Source organism: Macaca nemestrina, chromosome 10 (genome assembly GCF_043159975.1).
Source record: "Macaca nemestrina isolate mMacNem1 chromosome 10, mMacNem.hap1, whole genome shotgun sequence".
Taxonomy (NCBI): Eukaryota; Metazoa; Chordata; class Mammalia; order Primates; family Cercopithecidae; genus Macaca; species Macaca nemestrina.
This window is the reverse complement of record NC_092134.1, coordinates 40,469,485-40,493,134: the sequence shown is the minus strand read 5'-3', so window position 1 is coordinate 40,493,134 and position 23,650 is coordinate 40,469,485. Positions and strand designations below refer to the sequence as shown.

The 23,650-nt window shown below is 40.1% G+C and overlaps 1 long non-coding RNA gene across 2 annotated transcripts in view; it reads left to right on the top strand.

Annotated features, from left to right (window-relative positions):
* Window positions 1-22,854, top strand: part of LOC139356682 (uncharacterized) — a 29,128-nt gene extending 6,274 nt beyond the window's left edge. The window contains exon 4 of one of the 2 annotated variants that reach the window (XR_011608976.1): window positions 22,554-22,854. This is a non-coding gene — a long non-coding RNA (uncharacterized lncRNA). Of the gene's footprint in view, window positions 1-1,869; window positions 2,182-22,553 lie in introns of those variants that run through there. The other variant, XR_011608977.1, reaches the window with a different exon arrangement.
* The last annotated feature ends 796 nt before the right edge of the window (window positions 22,855-23,650 follow it).

Below are 23,650 nucleotides of genomic sequence, written 5' to 3'. Positions count from 1 at the left end.
AAGATAAATTGATGCACGTGGAACATAAAAGCAGAGCGGATTCTTGTGTTGATGTTACTGTCACTATAATATTACTTATATTACAAAGCTTGGAGAGAAGTTGAGAGTATGATATTCAAACAACTTACTGGCTACCATCTTTATAAGCCCCAGAATTCCACAGTGATATCTCTCAATGTGATGTGCTTATTCAATTTACAAGACAAAGAGTACTGGAAGATTATCTTGGAATTTTATTTCTTCCTTTCAAATGTGGGTTTCTTTTTTTATGTAATACTGGCTCAAGATCTCCATCCTAAAAAACATATAGTCCTTTGGCTATGACCTATGAGACTAAGGGAAGAGTTAAGAGAATCCGTATTCTCAGGATCCTCTCTACTGAGAGGCAAAGGCATGTGGGAAAAAGAAGTTGGATTCGGACTTTGTTTAAATTCTGATTGGCCACTTGCTAACTGTGTGCCCTTAGGATAGTGATTTTCTGGTCCTCAGTTTTTCCATCTTTAAAACGAGGGAAAGGAATGGATAGAAATAATACTTAACTTGCAGAGCTATTATGAGTATTCAGGCAAAGTGTAAAATGTGCCTAGCAGAGGGCTTGGCCAGCAGGCATGTGCTCCTTAAACAGTGACGATTACTCCTAGTATCACCCAGTAGCAGTCATCTTGCTCCTTCTACCTGCGTCTGCAGAGATTTCTAGATTGCATCATAGTGTCAGTTTGCTGTTCAAACATGAGAAATGCATATTTTTCTTATATTGACCAATTTTTATATTATGTGTATATTTTGTTCTTATTACACATAAGAATGGAATAAGAGTAAATGAAATATAGACCATAAAGCCCTAGAAATTAGCACAATGTGTAGTTTTTTATAATTAGCTCTGTTAGGCATGAAAATCAAGAAAGGAACTCATAAAACTTTCTTGAGAGTTATCTAGGAGATACACCTATTTTACAACTCGCAGAATGCCAGTAATTACTATATCCTTATTAATAGAAGCATAACATCTATATAACATAAATTCAATTTCATTTCCTCCCCTTCCATCTAAATTTGCATTCATTATATCCATTAATTACATGAATTAATTGATTTTAATAATTTTTTAAAGTCGACGCCTTTACAGTTACAAAAACAAACGCGTATTCATTTGCCTTTCATTAAAGGACATGAAAAAGCCATATGGAAAATGAATTTAACATCAACTTTTTAATACCAAACAACAAACTTTGTCTCATTTCTAGTTGGGAGACAAAATTGTTGGGACAGTACGGACATATGCAAATTCTCTTCAGTTTCTTCTGAATCAGGCACTTGCAAAAGTACTAACAGACAGCAGCAGATACCAGCAGAATATCACGGACTTGTTGGCCTTGACTGATGCTGTTTGCTTGAGATTTCAATAATCAGATGTGCAATTTTGATGTCTTTCATTGTTCTATAACCACTCACTGAACTTGGCCAAAATAATGATCCTGCAGAAAATAATAGCAAAACATTCCACCCCACCTGGCTTATGAACCTCTCAAAGATCATTGCCTCCCTCTCTCCCCTCTGCCCAATCCCTCCCTTCTCTCAGAGGGTGACTTCACTTGCAGATCTAAGCCTTCTGTGTATTTCCCTCTACCTCTTTTATCCTATTAAAGCCATATCTCCATCTCTCTGCCACCCACCTTCCATCTCTGGTTCTCTATTTTCTCTCTTCAAAACGCACTTGACCTATGTAAACATCTGGCTGCTAGAAACTCCTAGATTGGTAAATTCAGCTTTACTTGGTCACCTACGATTTTGTGTTGTAGGCCCTCCTATTTGGGTGAGGGTGACTACCTCTTCATGGCTGTTCATTCCCAGGCGACCATCTCTTTACAGCAGATCCACGGGCAAGGATGGGACCGTAGCAACAAAGCTGGAAGGAAGATTGGTTGGGAACAAAGCAGGAACTGCCTGCCTTGAGCACCTTCTCCAAACTGATGCCTTCTTAAAATATTTTAAGCAAATATGTTGACATAATAATTGTTAAGATGCATTAAATATCATCACAGAAAGGAATGTAAAGGGATATCTGTAAGAAGTTAGATGGGGGCGATTGCAGTAGCTCATGCCTGTAATCCCAGCACTTTGGAAGGCCAAGGTGAGAAGATCTCTTGAGACCAGGAGTTTAAGACCAGTCTGGGCAACATAGTAAGACCTCTGTCTCTACAAAAGAATTATGTAAAAAATGAGCCAGGCATGATGATGAGCAGCTGTAGTCCCAGTTCCTCGGAAGGCTGAGGCAGGAGGATTGCCTGGGCCCAGAAGTTCAAGGTTACAGTGAGCTATGATCCTGTACCCTGTACTTTAGCCTGGGTGACAGACAGAAAGACAGATAAGAAGGAAGGAAGGAAGGAAGGAAGGAAGGAAGGAAGGAAGGAAGGAAGGAAGGAAGGAAGGTAGGAAGGAAGGAAGGAAGGAAGGAAGGAAGGAAGGAAGGAAGGAAGGAAGGAAGGAAGGAAGGGAAAGAAAGAAAGAAAGGAAGAAAGAAAGAAAGAAAGAAAGAAAGAAAGAAAGAAAGAAAGAAAGAAAGAAAGAAAGAAAGAAAGAAGGAAGGAAGGAAGGAAGGAAGGAAGGAAGGAAGGAAGGAAGGAAGGAAGGAAGGAAGGAAAGAAGGAAGGAAGGGAAAGAAGGAAGGAAGAGAAAGAGTGAAAAGGAAAGGAAAGAAAGAAAGAAAGAAAGAGAAAGAAAGAGAGAGAGAGAGAAAGAAAGAAAGAAAGAAAGAAAGAAAGAAAGAAAGAAAGAAAGAAAGAAAGAAAGAAAGAAAGAAAGAAAGAAAAAGAAAGAAAGAGAAAGAAAGAAAAAGAAAGAAAGAGGCAGAGAGAGGAAGGAAGGAAGGAAGGAAGGAAGGAAGGAAGGAAGGAAGGAAGGAAGGAAGGAAGGAAGGAAGGAAGGAAGGGAGGAAGGAAAATTGGATGGTAGTTAAAGGGGCCTTTATATGTTCTTGGTACCCTGTCAATCATCAACCATGAGCAGAGGCTCCTCTAATATACCCACAGTCTCTGCTCCCAGGTCCCTGGGACATGTGCATTTTCTGTGTGCTTCCTCTCCTACAGTAAGAACCTGACTCAGTTTATGTCTGATATTGGAATAAATTTTTTAGATTAAAAACATTTTTATCAGGATAAAGCAAGAAAGGACAGTGATTCACACATATATGTGGTTTTTATCCCCGCTATAGTACTTTCGTCATCAATATTGTGTGCAGTAGATATGAAAAATAAATATGTCCCCTTATATTGGTGAAGAAAATGAGATACATGGTGGTGAATGAATTATATCTAAGTTCACATCATGATTAGAATATAGTCCTTGGACTTCACTTCCAGATTACTTGCAAATAAAAGAAGTTGGCTCTCAATTTAAGTTGGGATTAACATAAACTAATGGATCTTAAATTATGAAAGATATGAAAGAGTCTAAAAGAAACCAGGCTAAATATTGAATAGCCTGGTTTCAGTGAATATTTTAGTACTTTTCTATTATTATTTTCATTATTATTAATGACTCCCTAGTGGTATATTTTAGAATATTAATGAGCTTTGACCTTAGATGCCATACCATCATGACATTATTAAGTGTCAGAAGAATTGATAGCTTTTAGAAAGTAACAGCAAGGCTGAAATTAACTCCCAACCAGTATGCAGTTGATAGCAGCAGATGAATGAGAGTAAGTGCTGAAAAGATGTGGTTGCAAAGGAAATCACATGTTTCTGCCCCTTGAATCTCCCAAATCTGATTAGCATCTGTGCTTTCCCAAAGACCACTGTGAATCCTGATGGTAGAAGAAGCTGAAGGCCTCCCCTTTTGCTTCCATTGACCAGGGAGCTGTAGGATACTGATGTATGGATTCCCTTGTTAAATGAAAAGCAATCCTTGGTCTTGGGAAATAAAATTATTGGAAAAATATAGTCATTTGCAAACTCTTTATTTTCTGTTGAATCAAGCACTTGCAAAGGTGCTAACAGGCTGCAGATTTTGGAAGAGGTTTCCAGCCTATTGGAGCTTCAGAATTCAGAAGGCTCTTCTGTGTTACAATTTTGTCAACATGATCTGCATGCAGGTTAGAAGCACAGTAGCCAGCTAATAAAATAAAAATTTGGAAAGGGAAAATATGAGAAAATTTTAATTTTTTTTTAAATCTAAAATAAAAACAATTTCTGAAAGAGTGATTATTTTTTGTATCAAAAGTCTCTTTGGCTTTAATGGTACATTTCTTCTGAAGGCTGTTTGAAATGGAACCTCTACCATTCTTGGGTGACTCTGAGCCCCAGAGGACTTGGGTAGAAATCAAGAACACTAGTATCTGGCTCTTGGCACTTGGGCCAGTGCTCCATTTTCATCTGAGTTGGCAATACCGGGCTGGATCTAACCTCTTTCTCAAAGCCAAAACCCCAAGGACGCTTTAGAACTTACAACATCAATCTTGCAAAGGGCACTGTGTGGCTATAAGTGCTGGCCAGGACACAAACAGAGCCTGAAGATATTTAGGCAGAACATCTGGACCATATAATCATGAAGATGATCATTAGGAACTTTTCAGTAGGCTGTAAATTTCCTCTTCTTTGGGGAGACCCTCCAAAAACTCTGGAGGAAGTGAAGGTGCACATCATGTGGAAAGTGTAATTCATCAAAGCATGTTTTCACCACCATACCGTGGAGGGAGTGAGAGAGGGAGGGGAAAAGGAGAATGGGGAGGAGGCATGGAGAAGAAGAGTGAGAAGTTTTCAGAGTCGCAACTGTGAACAAATCATCTTGCAGTTTAGTGACATGGCTTCTTGAAGAAGTGTTCCATGTGATCACCAATCACTCAAAGAGAAAGCCAAACTGCAAGCCAGACAGAAAATAAGAAGAAAAAGATGGAAAGCAATGCCCTTCCAATGCTGCTGCTCCCCTAAGTACCCGGCCCTTGTTTCCATTGGGAAGTTATCGTCCCCACTCTCTCAACAGCTCCTCCTTGTGCACTGTGGTCAGTCTCATAGATCATAGCAGAACTTCCACAGGCAAAGTAGGGAAGTGAACTGTCAGCAAGCTTATCTGGGGCCTGGGTTCCACAGGGAGTTTGGGGAATGTTAAGAGAGAGACTTAGAGCAATTCTAGAGCTAGGAAGAAAAGTTGACTGTGAACTTGATAGCAAATAGGGGTTTTCAAGAAATTTAGCTCCTTCTTCACCCTCTGCCTCACCCAGACCCCCACTTTAGGAGCTCCTCCATGTTCTACTCTGGGCCCTCTTTTTTTCTACCATATTTTCAGCAACCTCAACAAACCTTCTTCTTCCCATTTCTCTGTATTATTTATCCCTTATCTCTAGTTTGAATGGTTTGGGTTTTACTCTTCATTGTCTTAAGCCACCCTAAACCCATTTTTCTAAGTAGTGGAAGTAAATAGATAAACACACAAACTACAGGGGCCTCATTCTAGAGCACTCTCATGGTTTTAACCATTTCTGTAAAACAATCCCTGAACCTGAGTCTTCAGTCCTGAGAGTCTTCTGCCATAGCCTAAGTTCACTGGGTCAGCTTTATTTTTAATATCTTCACCTGATTCTCCTGTGAGCAACTTACACACAGACCCCAGAGCCATTTTCCTCTCATTCATCCGAGATCCGCTCCTAATTTGTATTACAAAGATTACTCCTTACCTGCTCAGCCACACAGAAACCCCCAATCACCTGTGATTCCTCAGTCTCCCTTGTTCCTAAATATCCAAATATTTGTTACATACCATCACCCTGTTGCTGTCATATTTCCTGAACCCATCTTCTCCTTTCTCTTTCTATAAAGCCCTCCCTTAGTCCAAAATTCTCTGTCTGCCATTTCAGCATTACAACAACCTCCCTTCCTGGCCTGTAGTCTTTGCCTACCTCCAACCCTTTCTATACAGGGTAACCATTTAATTTCTCATCCAAGTCAGGACACCTTTAACAGTGAAAGTAGCCACTATTAATAATTACTTCAGAACAATAGATATAATTCATATCTATCCTGGATAAATATGGTCATGCTCATTCCACATCCATCTAACGTGGTAAAGCTGAACTCTGATTCTATACAGCCCTGAAATAAAATCTTTGCTAACTCATTGCAGCTTATCAAACAGATTTGATACTTCCTTAACACAGCATTTAGGAGCTCAAGGCTCTGGCTGCAGCCTGCCATCCTAGCATGGTTTCTTCCCACCCTTCTTCCTGCCTCTCCACTCCAGCCAAACTCAGGGACCTATGCCCTACCTCTTCCAAAATTTGACCTTTGCCTTCACCTTCCATATATTCCACTCCCAACCACTGCTGGTCTCCCAGTATCCAAATCGTATCTAATTATCAAGCTCCACCTTAAAGGCCACCTCTTCTGGAAGCCATTCCTACTCTCAACACGGCAGGCTCTGAAATCAAGCTGCCTGGATTAAGTTCCTGGCTCTTCCACTTACAGGAAATGCACCCTCAGACATTTTACCCTTGTCTTAGTTTCCTCATTTGTAAAGCCTCATCTTGCTCTGAGCATGAACTCACTAACTACTGAAAACTGCTTACAGCACTGTCTAGCCTGAGGAGAGTACCCTGGAAGTGCAGGTGATCCAGCAATCCTGTTACTGGGTATATACCCAAAGGATTATAAATCATTCTACTATAAAGACACATCTACTATAAAGTACGTTTACTGTGGCACTATTTACAATAGCAAAGACGTAGAACCAACCCAAATGCCCATCAGTGATAGACTGGATAAAGAAAATGTGGCATATATACACCATGGAATACTATGCAGCCATAAAAGAGAATGAGTTCATGTCCTTTGTAGGGACATGGATGAAGCTGGAAACCATCATTCTCAGCCAACACAGGAACAGAAAACCAAACATGGCATGTCCTCACTCATAAGTGAGACTTGAACAGTGAGAACACACGGACACAGGGAAGGGAACATCACACACCAGAGCCTGTTGGGGGGTGAGAGTCTAGGGGAGGGATAGCATTAGGAGAAATACCTAATGTCGACAATGGGTTGATGGGTGCAGCAAACCATCAGGGCACGTGTATACTTATGTAACAAATCTGCACGTTGTGCACATGTACCCCAGAACTTAAAAAAAAAGTGCTGTTGATCATGATTATTTTGAAACACCTCTCTTTCCTGTATGCACCCAAACCCTTCCTCTTTTTTTTTTTTTTTTTTTTTTTGAGACAAGGTCTCGCTCTGTCGCCCAAGCTGGAGTGCAGTGGCCCAATCTCGGCTCACTGCAAGCTCCGCCTCCTGGGTTCACGCCATTCTCCCACTTCAGCCTCCTGAGTAGCTGGGACTACAGGTGCCCGCCACCATGCCCAGCTAATTTTAGTTTTGTATTTTTAGTAGAGACGGGGTTTCTCCGTGTTAGCCAGGATGGTCTCCATCTCCTGACTTCATGATCTGCCCACCTCAGCCCCCCAAAGTGCTGGGATTACAGGCATGAGCCACCATGCCCGGCCACCTCCTCTTTTTTTTCTTATAGCTTCCACAGGACCCGTATTGCAGTCTACTTCGTACTTCAGTATTTCCCAGGATGAAAATGTTTTGAAAATAATGTCTTGATCACAGCAAACAAAACGAAAAGAACAGAATTAGAGCTTCCCTGGCCCACCTACCTGCTGGGTAGGCCTTCTGGGCAAGCCATGTTTCCCCAGAATCATTGTCAGGATTTTGGAGGAGAGGTTGTCCTCAGTGTTAGGTTTTGGGGTAGGGGAAGCAGTAAGTAGGCAATCTCTCAGTAAACCTTCAGACCATGAGCTCTGGGAAGGCCCCACACTATTGTGACTGGAGGCCTGAGGAGAGGACAACAGAGCAGGACGACGGGGAAGAGGGATCATAGGTCAATGTGAAAAGGGGGACAAGGAAAATGCTCCATACAGAGGGACTAGTTGTTTAAAGCCCTGTGACAGGCAGGGCGCGGTGGCTCACACCTGTAATCCCAGCACTTTGGGAGGCCGAGGCGGGTGGATCACTTGAGGTCAGGAGTTCAAGACCACCCTGGCCAACATGGTGAAACCCCATCTCCACTAAAAATACAAAAATTAGCCAGGTGTAGTGGCGCGCACCTGTAATTCCAGCTACTCAGGAGGCTGAAGCACGAGAATAGCTTGAACCTGGGAGGAGGAGGTTGCAGTGAGCCAAGATTGCACCACTGCACTCCAGCCTGGGTGACAGAGCGGGACTCTCTCTCAAAAAAAAATAAATAAATAAATAAATATAAATGTAAAAAAAACAATAAAGCCCTGTGGCAGGAAGGACCAGGGCCCGTTCACGAAGTGAACAGCAGTACCGAGAGAGAGACTATGCCCAGTGAGGTGAGGCTGACATCCGGGGCCCAGGCCACACAAACCAAACAAACCTAGGTCGTGAGGACCAGATTGTACTTTATCCTGAGAGCAATGGGGAGCCATCAAGGGTCTGCGAGCAGGAAGGTGGGAAGATCATGTTTGTCTTTTGCAGAGATCTCTCTGGTAACAGCGTAGAGAATGGAGAGTCCGTGTACTAAAGGAGTTTGAGAAGTGGAGTTAAACCTAGGGAATCCACGTGCTTTCCTACAGGGCTTGTCGCAGGCTGTAGAAAGGCAACATGCCATGTGAATCTCCTGAGAGAGGGAACAGCTGGGGCACACATTTTCGCAAACTGGTTTGGCCGTGGAATGCTTTCATTTTTTTTCTGCAAGCCATCTACTATCATATCCTAAAATACTGTTTTCTGGACCACTTGCTTGGGAAACACTGATTAGGCTTAAGTTAGAATCTTTGCTACTCAGATGTTTATGGATATGAAACACACCCCTAATGGCGCCTTCAGCACAGGTTTCCTCATTGAGTTTCTCTACATCCCCCAGCAGGCTGCCTTCCTTGTAATATTTGTAAATGATCATCCTATCATTTACTGTAACAACCTTGACTGTGTTGTTGTTATTATCATTGATTGAAAACTTGCTAGGGATGCCTGACACTGTGCTTCTCATATTTTATCTCAATTTATCCTCATAAAGTCCCTCTAAATTTCATGGATCTTTAGGAGGCAAAAATAAATTTTCATATAGTTTTAGCAAAGACATGGTAAAGCCATCCAATGTGAATCTTAAGTTCTTAATAGTTAATTTCACTGTTTTTATTCTCCTTTCCTAGTTCAGAGGAAGGGATATTTTAAAGTCATCAGCGGAAACTCTGCCCATGTCAGGTGTGGCTTTTGGGTAATGCTGTAATTATAATTATGATAAACTTGAATGGCTAATTTTAGAAAATGTTTTCCCCACAAAGCAAGAGTGAAATGACAGCTTGTTCACAGACGATGAGATGACTCAGTATGCAAAGGACTCCTAGTCGAGAAACCAGGAGCTAGAAGATTTAATGATCAACTACTTTTGGCCACCTGGCCAGCCATGCCCGCTAATGAAGCTCCTCTCAGCAGGGCGTCAGGCACATCCACACCAGCTGGAGGGAGCGAGTGAAGGGACAGAGAGAAGCTAATGAGAGTGATCCTCCCATCTTTTTATCCCTGGGAATTAGAATAAAAATCCCATTCCTTCTGCCAAAACATGGGGAGTGTAAAACACATTTCCCACAGTCACACTCATTATCATCATAACCACTATAGTAAGGCTTAACCCTTTACCTAGATGCTCACAGTTGACACCAAAGTTTGCACCAACCCTGGAAGGGCAAATCTGATGTCCCCATTTTACAGGTGAGAAAAGAGAGATGTTGTGAGGTTAATTGACTTATCTAAATTTACCCAGTCAATAAGTTAACACTCAAACCCAACTCATTTTCAGCCACTCTGTTATGCTGCCTTAAAATGGTAGCAGTAAGTAAATCCAGGGGTCTGGTCTCCATAAGAGTTAGTCAGTTTTACGAAGACAGACTTTTTATCTGCTATTATAGGCTATAATGAGAAAATTATCTACAAGTGAGTGCTTCTGATTTTCAGGACCCAGGAAGACCTTTCACTGGCTTGGCCCTATGTTTGGATACTTTGCAAAGCTGTGCGGCCTGTTTCCCAGTGACGGCCATTGAGGGTACAGTGCATCCGGCCTGACCCCTCCCAAGCTGACTGCCTCAAATTGCTGTTGACCTGATCTTCAGAGTTGGAATAAGCCAAGGGCTGGAGACATGAGTGGTAGTAGCTGCAGATAAATCTCATGTTTGCTTCATTTGGAATATCTCAGAGGCCAATGGGATGATGAGCCCACAAGGCAGGATCCAACAATGGTTCTAGACCCCCAGTTCCCTCCTTGAGCTCCCCTGCTATGTGATTTAGCAGGGATCGGTTCCCTCCTCCATCACATTAAGCAAGAGGTGTGTCCATAGGTGTAGTACATGGCTTCTGAGTGTCCCCTAGGGATCCCCACCTCCTGGTCTTCATGCCCCTCTGTGATTCCCCTCCCCTTGAGTTTGGATTGGACCTGGTAACTCAATTCTAGAAGTGAATACAGCAAACGTGATGAGATGCCACATCTGAGATTAGGTTACACTAAGATTGTGGCTTCTCACCTGGACACCTGGCCTCTCCTGGCTTGCTCGCTGGCTGTAGGTGAGGGTAGCCGCCATGATGTGATCTGCCCTATGGTAAGGCCCCGTTCATGGGAACTGATGTCTCTGTCCAACAATCAGGAAGGACCTGTGTGTGGCCTGACCACAGCCATGTGGGTGAGCATGGAAGCAGAGCCTCTTCTCAAGCCTTGAGATTCCCTGGCCAAGACCTCAGTTGCATCCTTGTAGAGACTTTGAGTCAGAGGGGCACCTAGCTAGGCTGCATGTGGATTTTGGACCCACAGAAACTGCAAGATAACAAGTGTTTGTTGTTTGAAGTTATTGAGGTTTAGAATCATTTTTTGTGTGTGCAGCAATAGATAACTAATACAATAAGAGGCAATCCCATGGTTGAGTACAAAGTGGGGACCTCAAGTTCTTCTCAGCAAGTGTACCTTTTAATGCTCTTCTCCCTATATATTTGGTGGAGGAATAATGAAACTTTTGTGGGTCCCTGACACAGTGGTGAGTCGGGAGTGTTGTGTGCTGAGCATGTAAGATTTTAAATCTAAAGAACTCTGCATTTGCTATCCTGACATGTCCTCTGTCTAGTTCAGCACCTGCCTCTTCTAGAACAGCAAAACTGATGTCTTATGCTGCCATCTTCATATCTAAGGACCTCTAGTTAATTATTAAGTACCTTTTGTGTGTGATTCTGTTCTTTAAATCTGTACATCTACACATAAGCATATATAGAATATATTTTCCTTTATATATTGACACAAACTGTTGACTCAGTGATAAGATTAAATGAACAGTATATCATTCAAATGTACTTTGTACTTAATATAGATGTGTCTTTATTCACGAGAGACTTCAAGGTCATTTTGTTAAAAAGTCAGGGCTATAGCAGAAAAGAAACGAGAACTGGCTAAATGTCAATGGAGCAAATTTGCCGCATATAGAACAATTTGTCTTCTAACAAAATATGAAACCAGAAATCATTGGGAGTTATTTTATTAAAAGTTATTTATTAATTAGTTAATCATTGAGCTATTTTCAGTATCTCTCACTCCCCCATTATAACTGCCTCTCCACTAATTTTATTTTCTTCATATAGAGAAATATTCTTTTCAGATAAGTACTCTCTTTCTTGTTTGTTCAAACTTAACTCTGAAGCTCTGAAAAGCACATGACCGCATTTGGCACTGAAAAAGAGAATCAATAATCCTCTGTAAATTACCGCACTATAAAAAGGCAATTCACTAGTCTTGTATAGGGAGTCAGAAGGATGATCACTATGAATAAAGAATAGTATATTCCTTTTCTCAGACAGGCGCACACACACACACACACACACACACACACACACACACAGAGTCTCTCTCTTCCCTCAGAGTAGCTATATTTGTTCCAATTAATATTTGAACAGTGGTAAGGATTTGGATCTCAGGACTTACTTGATTACTATGGTGATGCTTAAGGCCTCCTGGAATACAAATGATTTTCTGAATCTAGAGAGACTTTGCAATGCTAAGGGTAGCCCATATTAACTTCATTGGAGGAGAAAGCAGGTATAGGCAAATGAGGCACTGACTTTCATGCTTTGGGGATCATGTTTGCACATCCCCAAAGGTATTTTTTATGAAACAGTCACAGATTGACCCTTTCCTCAAAATGCATCACTTGGCACAATTTCAGTCTCTTTAGGGCCATCTATGCAAATGAGATGGGAAAACAGTCAGCCAGGTTACTATTAACAACAAGGCAATGCGGTGCAGATGAACGTTGTGCCTGCTTATGCACAGCTGCTAAATGAGGGGACTGGGAACAGGTGATCTGCACAGCTTTGCCAGCTCTGCAGTTACTCTGCTTCACACCAAGTAAAACAAAGTGATGAAACTACTCCAAGAGGGCTTTGTAACCACACAGGTGTGGAACCCCACACAATTAGCATGGCCTTGCCCACTTTGCTGCAGGATCAAAGAGCTCATGAAAGCCCTGGATCTAGCCCCCAACATTCAAGTGAAATAACTGGGGGGTCAGCAAGCCCAAGAGGTTGGAGGTTATTGTAAAAGACACATGCCAAGCAATTCTGAGAGTTTTAATGGCCTGCTTGAATTGTCTCAAAGTCCTATAGAACTTTGATTTTTTTCTGTTTCTCTACAACACTCCCTTGGAAGAGAATGAAGTTCTTGGACATGTCAAAGATAAAACTGTCATCACAATGATGCTTTTGAGTCCAACTACCTCCTGCCCATCCCTCAACTTAAAGCTGGGGGTGAAGGGTCATATGAAGAATAGCATAACAATTAAAGAGCTCTGGATTCAAAGGACCTGTCCACTCTTTGTTGTGTGGCCTTGGGCAATAACTGAACTTCTCTAGGCTTCTGTTACCCCTGGTAAAATATGGACAGTAAGACTACTTCTGCCTCCAAGACTGACTGCTAAATAAGTAAAGAGTGAAAGACTCCAATTTGGAAACTTTTGAACATTGTACCAGATAGGCAAGGCACTCACCCCATGAGACAAGAGCACTTGAGCCATTCTAAGGACATGAGGTGCTTGTCAGAGCTTTGAGTCCAACACCACAGAACTTACATCTCCACTCAGCTTAGCTGGACATTGTGCTGAGTATTAACAGTTGATAGAACACAAGGATTATCATTTTAAGAGCATAGCAAGAAAGTCAGCATGTACCGTCCTGTTTAGAGGCTTCAGAAAAAACATTTCAATACTTTTTAAATGAAGGACCTTATCCCCGCCACAGTGAGACAACCATTGGAATAGAGAGCAGTCAGGATCAAATCAAGACAACCAAGTCATCTAGAGTGATGTCAAGAGGAACAACAGCATGACTCCAACATTAGGGGAAAAAAAAAAAAAAAGCAGAGTTGCTACAGTGGAGACCCAGAAGGATTGAAGATCTCCATACAGAGCAGGTGCTCAATGCATACTAGTTGAGTGAACCACTAAATGTGATTTGCACAGCCAGCCTCTGAGTTAGAGCAAATACTTTCCATTTTGCAGATGTTAAACCAGAGATTCCAAGAAAAAAATGCCTAAAATTATATAACTAGGAAACAGAAAATCTAGAAATCAAATCCTGATTCTTACACTTTTGAGTTCATGTCTTTTCCTATCATATGCAAATGCTCAGTAGATGCAATCTACTGTATCTACAATGATGCAATGGCATCATTGTTTTTATTACTTATTATTACTATTGCATCAAAATATCTTTTAGATGAACAACATTATCTATGAGCTCTGCCTTCCAGGAGCACGTCATTGAGTAAATAAAATAAGACAAGTACACAAATAATAATCTCTTGCAACCCAAGTAACACTGGACTTGACCCATCTTCCAAGACTTCTGCCAATCCCAGTGGGTCATTCGTGTGGTCATGTCTGGCTCCAGGCTCTTGCTTTGCTGTCTCTGCTGACTCAATTTGGTACCAATTTCAACAGGGACATGAAATTCAACCCCCTCTTAGATATCACACAAATATACACAAACATCCAAATACGCATACAATTACAACTCAAAAGGACTTCCGATTATTGTAGAATTTACTGAAAGTTTACGAAGGAGCGATCAACGTCTAGTAGTTCATCCCACTTCAAACTGAACTTTAGATTCAGGTTAGACAGTAGATTTTTCTAAAGATATTGCATCAGGAAACTTTTACAAGACACTTCACCCCCACTAGTAAAGCCAGCCATGTCATATTTAGCTGGCTTCTTTCTACCTGCATACACACTCCCTCCCACTTTTGTGTCCTCCCTCTCTTTATATTTTTCTTCTTAAAAGTACAATGGCATTAACCTTATTGTCCCATTCAGAGGAGTATAACCATCACCTTTGGTCTCTTGGGTCTTGCTGAAGCCAATACTATCTTCTACTTACGAGTACCTCATCAGTATGGTTTTCTAATCAAAGACAGCTCTCTCACTAAGAGTCATTCCAGTGCCAGCTGTTGAAATAATCTACTCAATGCCTTGCTACAACTGCATTAATACAAGGTTGATCTGTAATAATCAACCTTGTAATTGGTTAAGCATCTACTCAAACACAATCATGGCTAACTAAGCACTAATTTTTCCTTTGTTTATTTCCTGTGCATGGTATAAATAAAATTTTGTAGCCTTTTCTTTTCCACTTAATTTTAGATAACATCTTCTATATAACTACATAGTCATGATATGTGTCATTTTTCACAATTATGTAATAGGGTTTTGAATGTATATACCATATCATTTACTTAACCATTCTCCTAGTGTTGGAATTTTAGGCTCTTCATAAATTTTTTCTGCTATAAATTAGGGTATATCTTTATGTATAGAGATTTTCTTTTGCTCTTAAAAACAGAAATTTGGGAAGAATTTTCTATGAAACTGTCACAAAAATCTAAATGAAATTGTTGGTCTATAGATATATTAACAACTGAGATTGCAAGTATTCTATTATCTTTATTTTCATTTAGAAAAATGCTTTTATAGAATTAAAGATATGTCTATAGAGAGCGATCAAATTCTTATTAAGTGACTATCGTATATCAGGTATTTTTAACTAAGTGTTGATGGAAAGAGAGAAGAACAATTTTAACTTTTACAAATCCCTTTTATGAAAATGATGTCATTCTCTATATGCCTGATTGGCATTATCATTCATTCAGTGACACTCAAGGTAAGTTTAACAAAAAGATGGCAACATATCTTTCATATTTTATTATTTAAAGTTATGTCCATGCCATTGTATATTGGATTGTTTCCTGGAATGCCCTTCCACACTTATTATGATGAATTCCTATTTTTTTCCAAATCCTGTTCAATTATCACCTCCTCTGTGGAACATTCTCTGGTCACCCCAATGATGTGTTAGAGCCAGCTTACATGAGAAGCAGAAAGCCAGCTATATGCATCTCTTCTCATATCTGCTTTCTGTGACTTTAGGTAGTTAGCTTGAAATCAGCCAACACAGTAAACTTTACACAACAAGAATCGGTGAACTTACAAATCAGAACTTTTCCCAGGAAAGCTGATTGTTTAACATTTCCTGAACCACCTCCAGACAGAGGTAATCACGTGTTTCTCTGAAGCACTTTTATTTATTACTACTTTTAGATTTAAATTTTAAATCTTTTTGTTGTTGTTGTTGTTGAGACAAAGTCTTGCTCTCACCCAGGCTGGAGTACAGTGGCACGATGTTGGCTCACTGCAACCTCTACCTCCTGTGTTCAAGCAATTCTCCTGCCTCAGCCTCCTGAGCAGCTGTGACCACAGGTGTGTGACACCATGCCCAGCTAAATTTTTTGTATTTTTAATGGAGATGAGGTTTCACCATGTTGGCCAGGCTGGTCTCGAACTCATGACCTGACATGATCCACCCACCTCAGCCTCCCAAAGTGCTGGGATTATAGGCCTGGGCCACAGAACCTGGCCTAAATGTTAAATCTTATACTGACTATGTTGGTTATCACGCCATCCCTATTTGCAGATCTTTCACTCTCAGTCTGGAACTTCTTGAACCTAAGGACTGTGTCTTAATCATCTTTTCGCCGCTTCAGTCTTATACAAAGTAAGAACTCTATGAATAAACTATAGTGGTTATTGTTGCCATTGTCATCATTGTTATTTAAATGGTTGTTAAACTGAACTGGTAGGTTAGTATGTTAACTTTAGGGCAATGTTACCTGCAATATGGGCTCTTGGCAGATTGGCAAAGTATAAACTAAGCATATTTTAAATTGGCTTTTTAATATCCAAAAAAGCCAATTTAAATTTTACTGGTATATTTCAGGGGTTTGATTTCATTAAGAAGTAATTTAGTTAATAAGCCAAGTATCAGACTCAGAACAAATTATGGTAAATTTTTTGGAGTCAAATCTTAGTGGTAATTAAAGAAGAATTAAAACTGAATTGATAAAATGGAGATATTGTATAACCACACGTTCATTTTTCTCTCCCAAGCCAAAAGCTAGTGTTTTTCACATTTTTTTTAGCCCCACAGGGACTAAAAAGGGACTTACAGAGACTGGACATTCAGGCAAGTCTCTGGAACTGATTAGAATGGACCCCTTCTTCATGGTCTGTTGACCTTGTCATTCAAACCTCCACATGTGATGTAAAATCCTTTTAAAATATTCGAAGACACAAGTTCTGGGAACAAATTTTTGCCACTAAGGCCCCTGGTATCACAGATAATGCTTATAAGTTTTAGATGTCTTGCCGTGGTCTGAAAGAGGTAAAAATGAGGATTCCTGAAACATTAATTTATGAAGAAACAAATCACAAAACACAAATGGTGGTGTCATCTTCCTCAGCATTACTTCGAGTGGCTTCATAACAAAGGCTTGTCCAATGATGGGTTTTAGAAAGAACACTGAACCAGGAGTCAGAGTTCCTGGGTTTTAAGGCCAGTATTGCACTAGAAGCAAAATGATCTTGGGCAAATTGTCTCCTTTTTCTTGGTTTTGTTTCTGTAACTGAAAAATGAGGGGATTTGGTGGGTGCCTCCTTGCTTTCCTCCCTATTTTTAATTCTCTGACATCTGTGGGGCCTAAGAAATTAGTTCCCTTGGGAAGCTTGTGCCAGGAGGAGCAGGTATTGTCACCTTCACATATTCAGTGATTTTTCTTTCTTCTCTTCTAGTTAAAAATTTCTGAGACTGATTTTGCTGCAGGCAGACAACTGTGAGAAAGGAAAGAAACGTTCATGGGAGTTTTGACCAAGGGCGTCTTGAAACTAAAAATTAAAGTATGAGAAAAAATACGTAGATAATGAGCCCATAATAACATAGTCATGGACCTTCTAGTGAGACAATTGCATCTAAAAAACAACGAAGTAAAAATGCATTTCAGAACCAAGAAAAACATGTAGAAACAATGAGTGGAGGATGTTTCTATTTCCCTATTCTCTCTGTGATGCTAATATCAGGAAAGAATCATTAAATCTAATGGCAAATTTAGCAAAGCTAGCCTTACTCTATGGATACCCTGAATTAAAATTGCTTTTAAGTCTTTTCTACAAAACTCAAAAATACTTCTGCTGATAAGAAAGTATGATGAAAATCAAACTGAAGCTTAAACATTGGGCCTTAAATATTTTGAAATCTAATCAATTGGGGAAATAGAGGAGTTCATTTGAAATAATACCAGAAATAAATAATATAAAGAATCTGTGCCAACAAACCTTGTGACATTATTCATATGTTCTTCACTGTATGTCCTTAAGTGAGAGTTATAAGTGATAGTAAGTGGTCATCATAGTACATCTGCTTCTCTGTGTGGACAGGTGTGTTATATATGCCAGAGGCACCATTTGTATGCCTTCTGACTTATAACTACTAGTGTCCTTCTCTTGACAAGTGTTTATAGCATAATAGCTAAGCATAACAGACATCAGAAAGACCTGCTTCAAGCTATAGTTCCATCATTTATTATTTGAACAATTACTTTATCTCTTGAAATTTCAATTTCTGTATCTGTAGAACAAGGTTGTAGTAATACCATCCTTATAGGGTTATAAAGAAAGGGCTTAGAACATTGCCTAAAATATAGTACATGCTCAATAAATTATTTTTGTCTTGTTTTATAATCTTCAGTGTGCCTGGTCCTGGGGATTTTAAAAGGTGCCAAAAAGTCATTTGCATATCCATTTGTTTGTTAAGTTCCAAATGACCTAGAGGGTGGTAAGAATGTTGGCCCTGCATGAATTCAAAGTACAGGTGGAAGCTGCTATGGATTATAGGTGTGAAAACATCCCTTTTGTCGAAGCAGGAAGTCAGAGGCAGCAGCAAGCCGTCATTCCAGCTGCAATTCTAGAAAAAATTAAAAGCCTTTCCTATGTGGACTGAGATGGTTAGCTGTTATGTTCCCTGGAGACACAGGCTAATTGTGGTACGAGCTGAGGACTGGCTTGGCATAGGAAGCGGTACACTGCCAGGGACAAGAGAAACCAGCATAGCTTTTGATAGCGACGTGGGCTGACATGGGAGGTGAAATCTAGAGGAGACCCAAATGCATAGCTATTTTTCCCAGAAGGCCACTGCTGAGCACTGAGGCAGTGGAAAGCAAGAGTGGGCTGAGAAGACAGACTGAACTCTCCTGCAGTCCCACAGTGCTTAGGCAACAAAATCCCACTAGAAGTGCTCTGTAACGAGCATGCCACAGGTTTCATCCTTGAGACATTTGACCACAGAGATGGACTGAATATAACCAAAGCTGCTACCCAATCCTAAAACTGATAAAAATCTGATTAGATTGAGAGGATTAACACTTTGACCTAGGTACCAAACAAAGGAATGGATAAGAGCCCCTGACAAAAATATCACTTATTCGATATACAACGTGTGTGTAACACTCAATCAAAATTACATAGCATGTGAACAGGCATGAAACAGTGGCTAGTAATCAAGGGAAAAAACAGATAATAGAACTGGGCCCAAATGTAATCCAGATATTGGAGTTAGCAGATAAAAACTTTTAAGCAAATATAATAAATGTGCTTATAAAAAAAATGGAGAAAGATGAGGAAAATAAAAGAGAACATAAAGACTTTCAACATAGAATTACAATCTACCAAAAAAACACATTAAAATTGATATTCTAGAACTGAGCAAATAAAATATCTGAAATTAAGAACTCAACAGATGGATTTAATAGTAGACTATAAGTCAAAGACAGAATTAGAAAAATAAAAGATAGGCCTATAAAAAGGTTCCAAACCAAAGCCTTACAATGAAAGAAACAAGTAGGGAAGGGAAAGATGGAAAGAATAGAACAGAGTATAACGACATGTATGACACATAATTGAAGTCTGAGAAGGAGATAGAGAAAAATGGAACAGTAACAATACCGGCAACAAACAATTGCAGAATATCATCTGATTCTTCTCCTTTGTTGTTAATGTTGTTCATTTTGTGAATTACATTACTTTTTTAATGTTAAAACAACATTGTGTTCTTAGAATTAGACCCCACTGCAGTAGATCAGCAACGTTCCAGTCTCGTCAGCCCAGCTCTTTCCTCTTGTAGTTCTTTTCCTAGGTCAACACACTGGAGCTACCACCATCCCTCAGCTATTTCCCAAGCTGGAGTCCCTGATCTTTCAACATGGGCCTCCCCATCCCATTAGTGCCTCTCTCATTATCTAAAAACTAGGGGCTTGGGAATCCTCTGTAATGAGTAGAATTTTTCTGTTGTCGTGTTACTGCTCTGGGATGTGACCTTTCGAATACCTACCTACAAAGCAACTCTTTGTTTTCAGACAGCGCTAAGTACTATATGTTTTTATTTATTTAGGTAAAATTTGATTATCTCTAGATTACAACCTGATTTGGGGCTGAAGCTATTCAGAATAAGCCTATTACTTTAAATTTCATGTGATTCTTTTTGTAATGAATTAATTTATTTTTATTGATACATAATAGCTGCATATATTTTTGCAGTATATGTGATCATCAATACATTCATATAATTAAGTCAGTGTAATTGGAATATGCATCCCTTAAATACTTTTCTTTGTGCTAGGGACATTCAAATCATTCTCTTCTAGCTATTTTGAAACGTACAATTGATTTACATTAACTATGGTTACACTATTGATCTATCAAACACCAGGTCTTATTTTTTCTACCTAAGTGTATATTTGTACCCATTAAACATACATGACAACTTTTTCAATACAGATGATAATTCTCATATAACCCCAGTTTTCTCTTACACAAGTTAAACATCTCAACTTCTGTTAGCTTTATCTTACTTCCACATTAATTGGGACTCTTTTGGTTACTAGTGACAGAAACCTAGCTGACACATGCTTTGAAAGGGAGGATCTGGAACATAGCTGGGAAATTTTAAGAGATTAGAACTGGCTTTGGGCATCCTCATGCTTTCCTTTCCTGGAGCTGACTTCACTTTAAGGCAGGTGCTCCTGCATGGTAACTATCTTACCTCTGAAGCTCTCTGACATGCCCTGGAGACATTTTCCTCATTGTCTTGATGATCAACATTGGGCTCCTCATTACTTATGCAGATTTCTGCAGCTGGCTTGAATTCTCCCCAGAAAATGGGGTTTTCTTTTCTATCTCATTGTCAGGCTGCAAATTTTCTGTATGGCTAGGGAGGCCTCAGGAAACTTACAATCATGGTGGAAGGCACTTCTTCACAGGAGGAGAGGAGAAAGAATGAATGCCAGGTGAAGGGTGAAGCCCCTTATAAAACCATCAGATCTCATGAGAACAAAGTCACTATCACAAGAACACAATAGGGGAAGGGAAACCCATGATTCAATTACCTCCACCTGGTCTCTCTCACTACAGGTGGGGATTATGACAACTACAATTCAAGATGAGATTTTGGTGGGGACACAGCCAAATCGTATCAGTAATAAACACGACTATGAGCAAATCCCAGCTGACATCATCTTTGCAGCATGTAATCAAAGAGCAAAGATCACCGGCTTCTTTGAAGGCCAGCAAAAGTATTGATGGCCCAGCTTGTAATGCCTGTCAACTCCTAACCAATCACATGCAGAAACAGTGATAAGCTGTTCTGATTGAGCAGTCTTGGTTCTGTGTTGGGGGAAGGGAAAAGGAAAATCAGCCCTACTCAAACCAAGGGAAAAAGGATCCAACCACTGGGAGAAGGAGTGGAGGAAAACCAGTCTAGTTGAGCAATGTCCTACTGTATGTTAGATGACAGTGCTATCAATTCAGGTGTGATTACATAATTGTAATTCCATCCTGCAGTATAGTATATAGCTCTTAAATTTTATGTATATTCAATGACAGAGAAGAATGCCCATGATACATTGTTAAATGAAAAAAATGCATGATTGTATATAAACCATTTTGCCATTTTTATAAATAATACTCTCAATACCCTGCCATCCACACTTACTCTCATGAGCCTCTTTGGAATATAGTTGGTTTTTTTTTTTTTTTTTTTTTTTGAGACGGAGTCTTGCTCTGTCACCCAGGCTGGAGTGCAGTGGCCGGATCTCAGCTCACTGCAAGCTCCGCCTCCCGGGTTTACGCCATTCTCCTGCCTCAGCCTCCCAAGTAGCTGGGACTACAGGTGCCCACCACCGCGCCCGGCTAGTTTTTTGTATTTTTAGTAGAGACGGGGTTTCACGGTGTTAGCCAGGATGGTCTCGATCTCCTGACCTCGTGATCCGCCTGCCTCGGCCTCCCAAAGTGCTGGGATTACAGGCTTGAGCCACCGCGCCCGGCCATAGTTGGTCTTTCTTAACCTACCTAAACTTATTTGCTCATCCTGCCCTGAAAGATAGCAGGAGAGTTATTGTTAGATACAACGTTAAAGTATCCTGCATGTGAAAAAAATTATCCTTATCTATGAGAAGCAGAAAATAATAATAAAGTTGTTGGTTTTTCAGACAATGCAAAATGGATCCATAGAATCCTTACTAAGCTAATTTGACTGATCTTATGAGCTGTGACATCATTAACCATGCACAAGGGCTCTTCCAGGGTTAAACAAAATGCATAACAATCAAATACAGCAACATCTGCCAAAAGAAATAACACCCATAAATTGCAAGTGATTGTTTAACTATCTAATGTGATATAATCAGCCGTGCACACGGATCATTCCCCAATAAGTGCTCTCACCATACATGGAAAATGAGGCATAAATCAATTTCTGATTACGATAATCCCTTAAACAATAATCTGAGAAATATTTCTACCTGCAAAGGAAACAAAAAATAAAATCAGGTAAAGTGCTCTGTGGTCACAAAAGTTTAAAGATAACTCTGTCTTTATACAATGACTGTAGGTTGTATAGAAAATAGGAAATAAGAGGCATTACATTTTGAAAAAGCTTTACCTTCATCGCATTATTTGTATAAATTGTGTTAGTAATTTGATCCTTCTTATAGAGTTCCCTTGTTTGAGAAAACTTCATGAGTGTCATTTGAGAAAATTGAATGAACCTTCCTTTCATTTAGAAATAATTCTTGCTTTATGTGACAAGCCACATTTTCTTTCTTCTCTCTCCACTCTTTGCTGTCCTCAGGAGCATTTTCAGAAGAACAGAAGGTTTATGGCTCTCGGTTTCCAGGATTCCTGCTGTTTCTGTTTATTCACCACCTGAAGTCTTAATTCGCTGTGTGTAACCCTGCAATTGACTACTGTGGAGATAATTTTGACGTAATCACACTAGAATTATGACTTAGGGACACGAATCACAGGAAAGTGAATGAAGTCTTACAATGGGTCCTAAATCACCAAAAAGAACCAGCAATAGGATAATTTTCAGCCTAATTATCTGTTCTATTTTTGCTACATTTAAAAATAAAATCCACAGGCTTATTTTTCCCCCATTGGCTCTTAAAATTCATTTCCAAGGCTGGCTGTTTTTGCGGTTATTAACTCCTTCACATCTAGAATTTTGACAAGGGAACTACTTTAGAAATGTCAGAACTAAAAGTTGGTTGAGTTGAGCTGAGTGAAGTGTACCAGGTAAATCAGCAGCCGCTTGGGACATCAGCACAACTCAGAAATGAATTTCACACCTAAATCCCATCTCCTCACTCTCCAAGGTAGACGATTTGCTGCTGGTTCAGTCAATATCAAAACAAATTCATTCATGTAAGTCTAAGCATTACTGTGAGCCCCTGTTGATTATCAAAGCAAAATTCAAAGCAGCCCACACTAAAATTAAACAGAAGAAATAAACCCCACAGTGTCTCTGCTGGGTCTTGGCAAACAGACGGGCTGGTGCAGAGCCAGGGGCAGCCTTAGGAATTGCAGAACCTCAGCTGTGCCTTCTTCCTAAGTTTCTCTGATGCACAGTTGCTTGGTTTACTTTCACTTTTCCACACTAGCTTCTATCCCTCAGAAACACTTAAAGCCATTCTTCAAGCCAATCTGACATCAAAAACAGAGTAAAAGAAGGGTATGGTGCTAGAAGTTGGGACATATCTTAGCCTATTTACACATTAATTAGAAAACAAATCTCAATTACTACTGAAATGCCTGTGAGAGACACAGCCTAATGTAACCTCCAAGCCACACTCTTGAGTAACTCCCTCCCCTCAAGTGTGGTTGAGTAGAACCTGGGATTTGCTTCTAACCAATAGAGTATGGCAAAGGTGATGGGCTATTACTCCT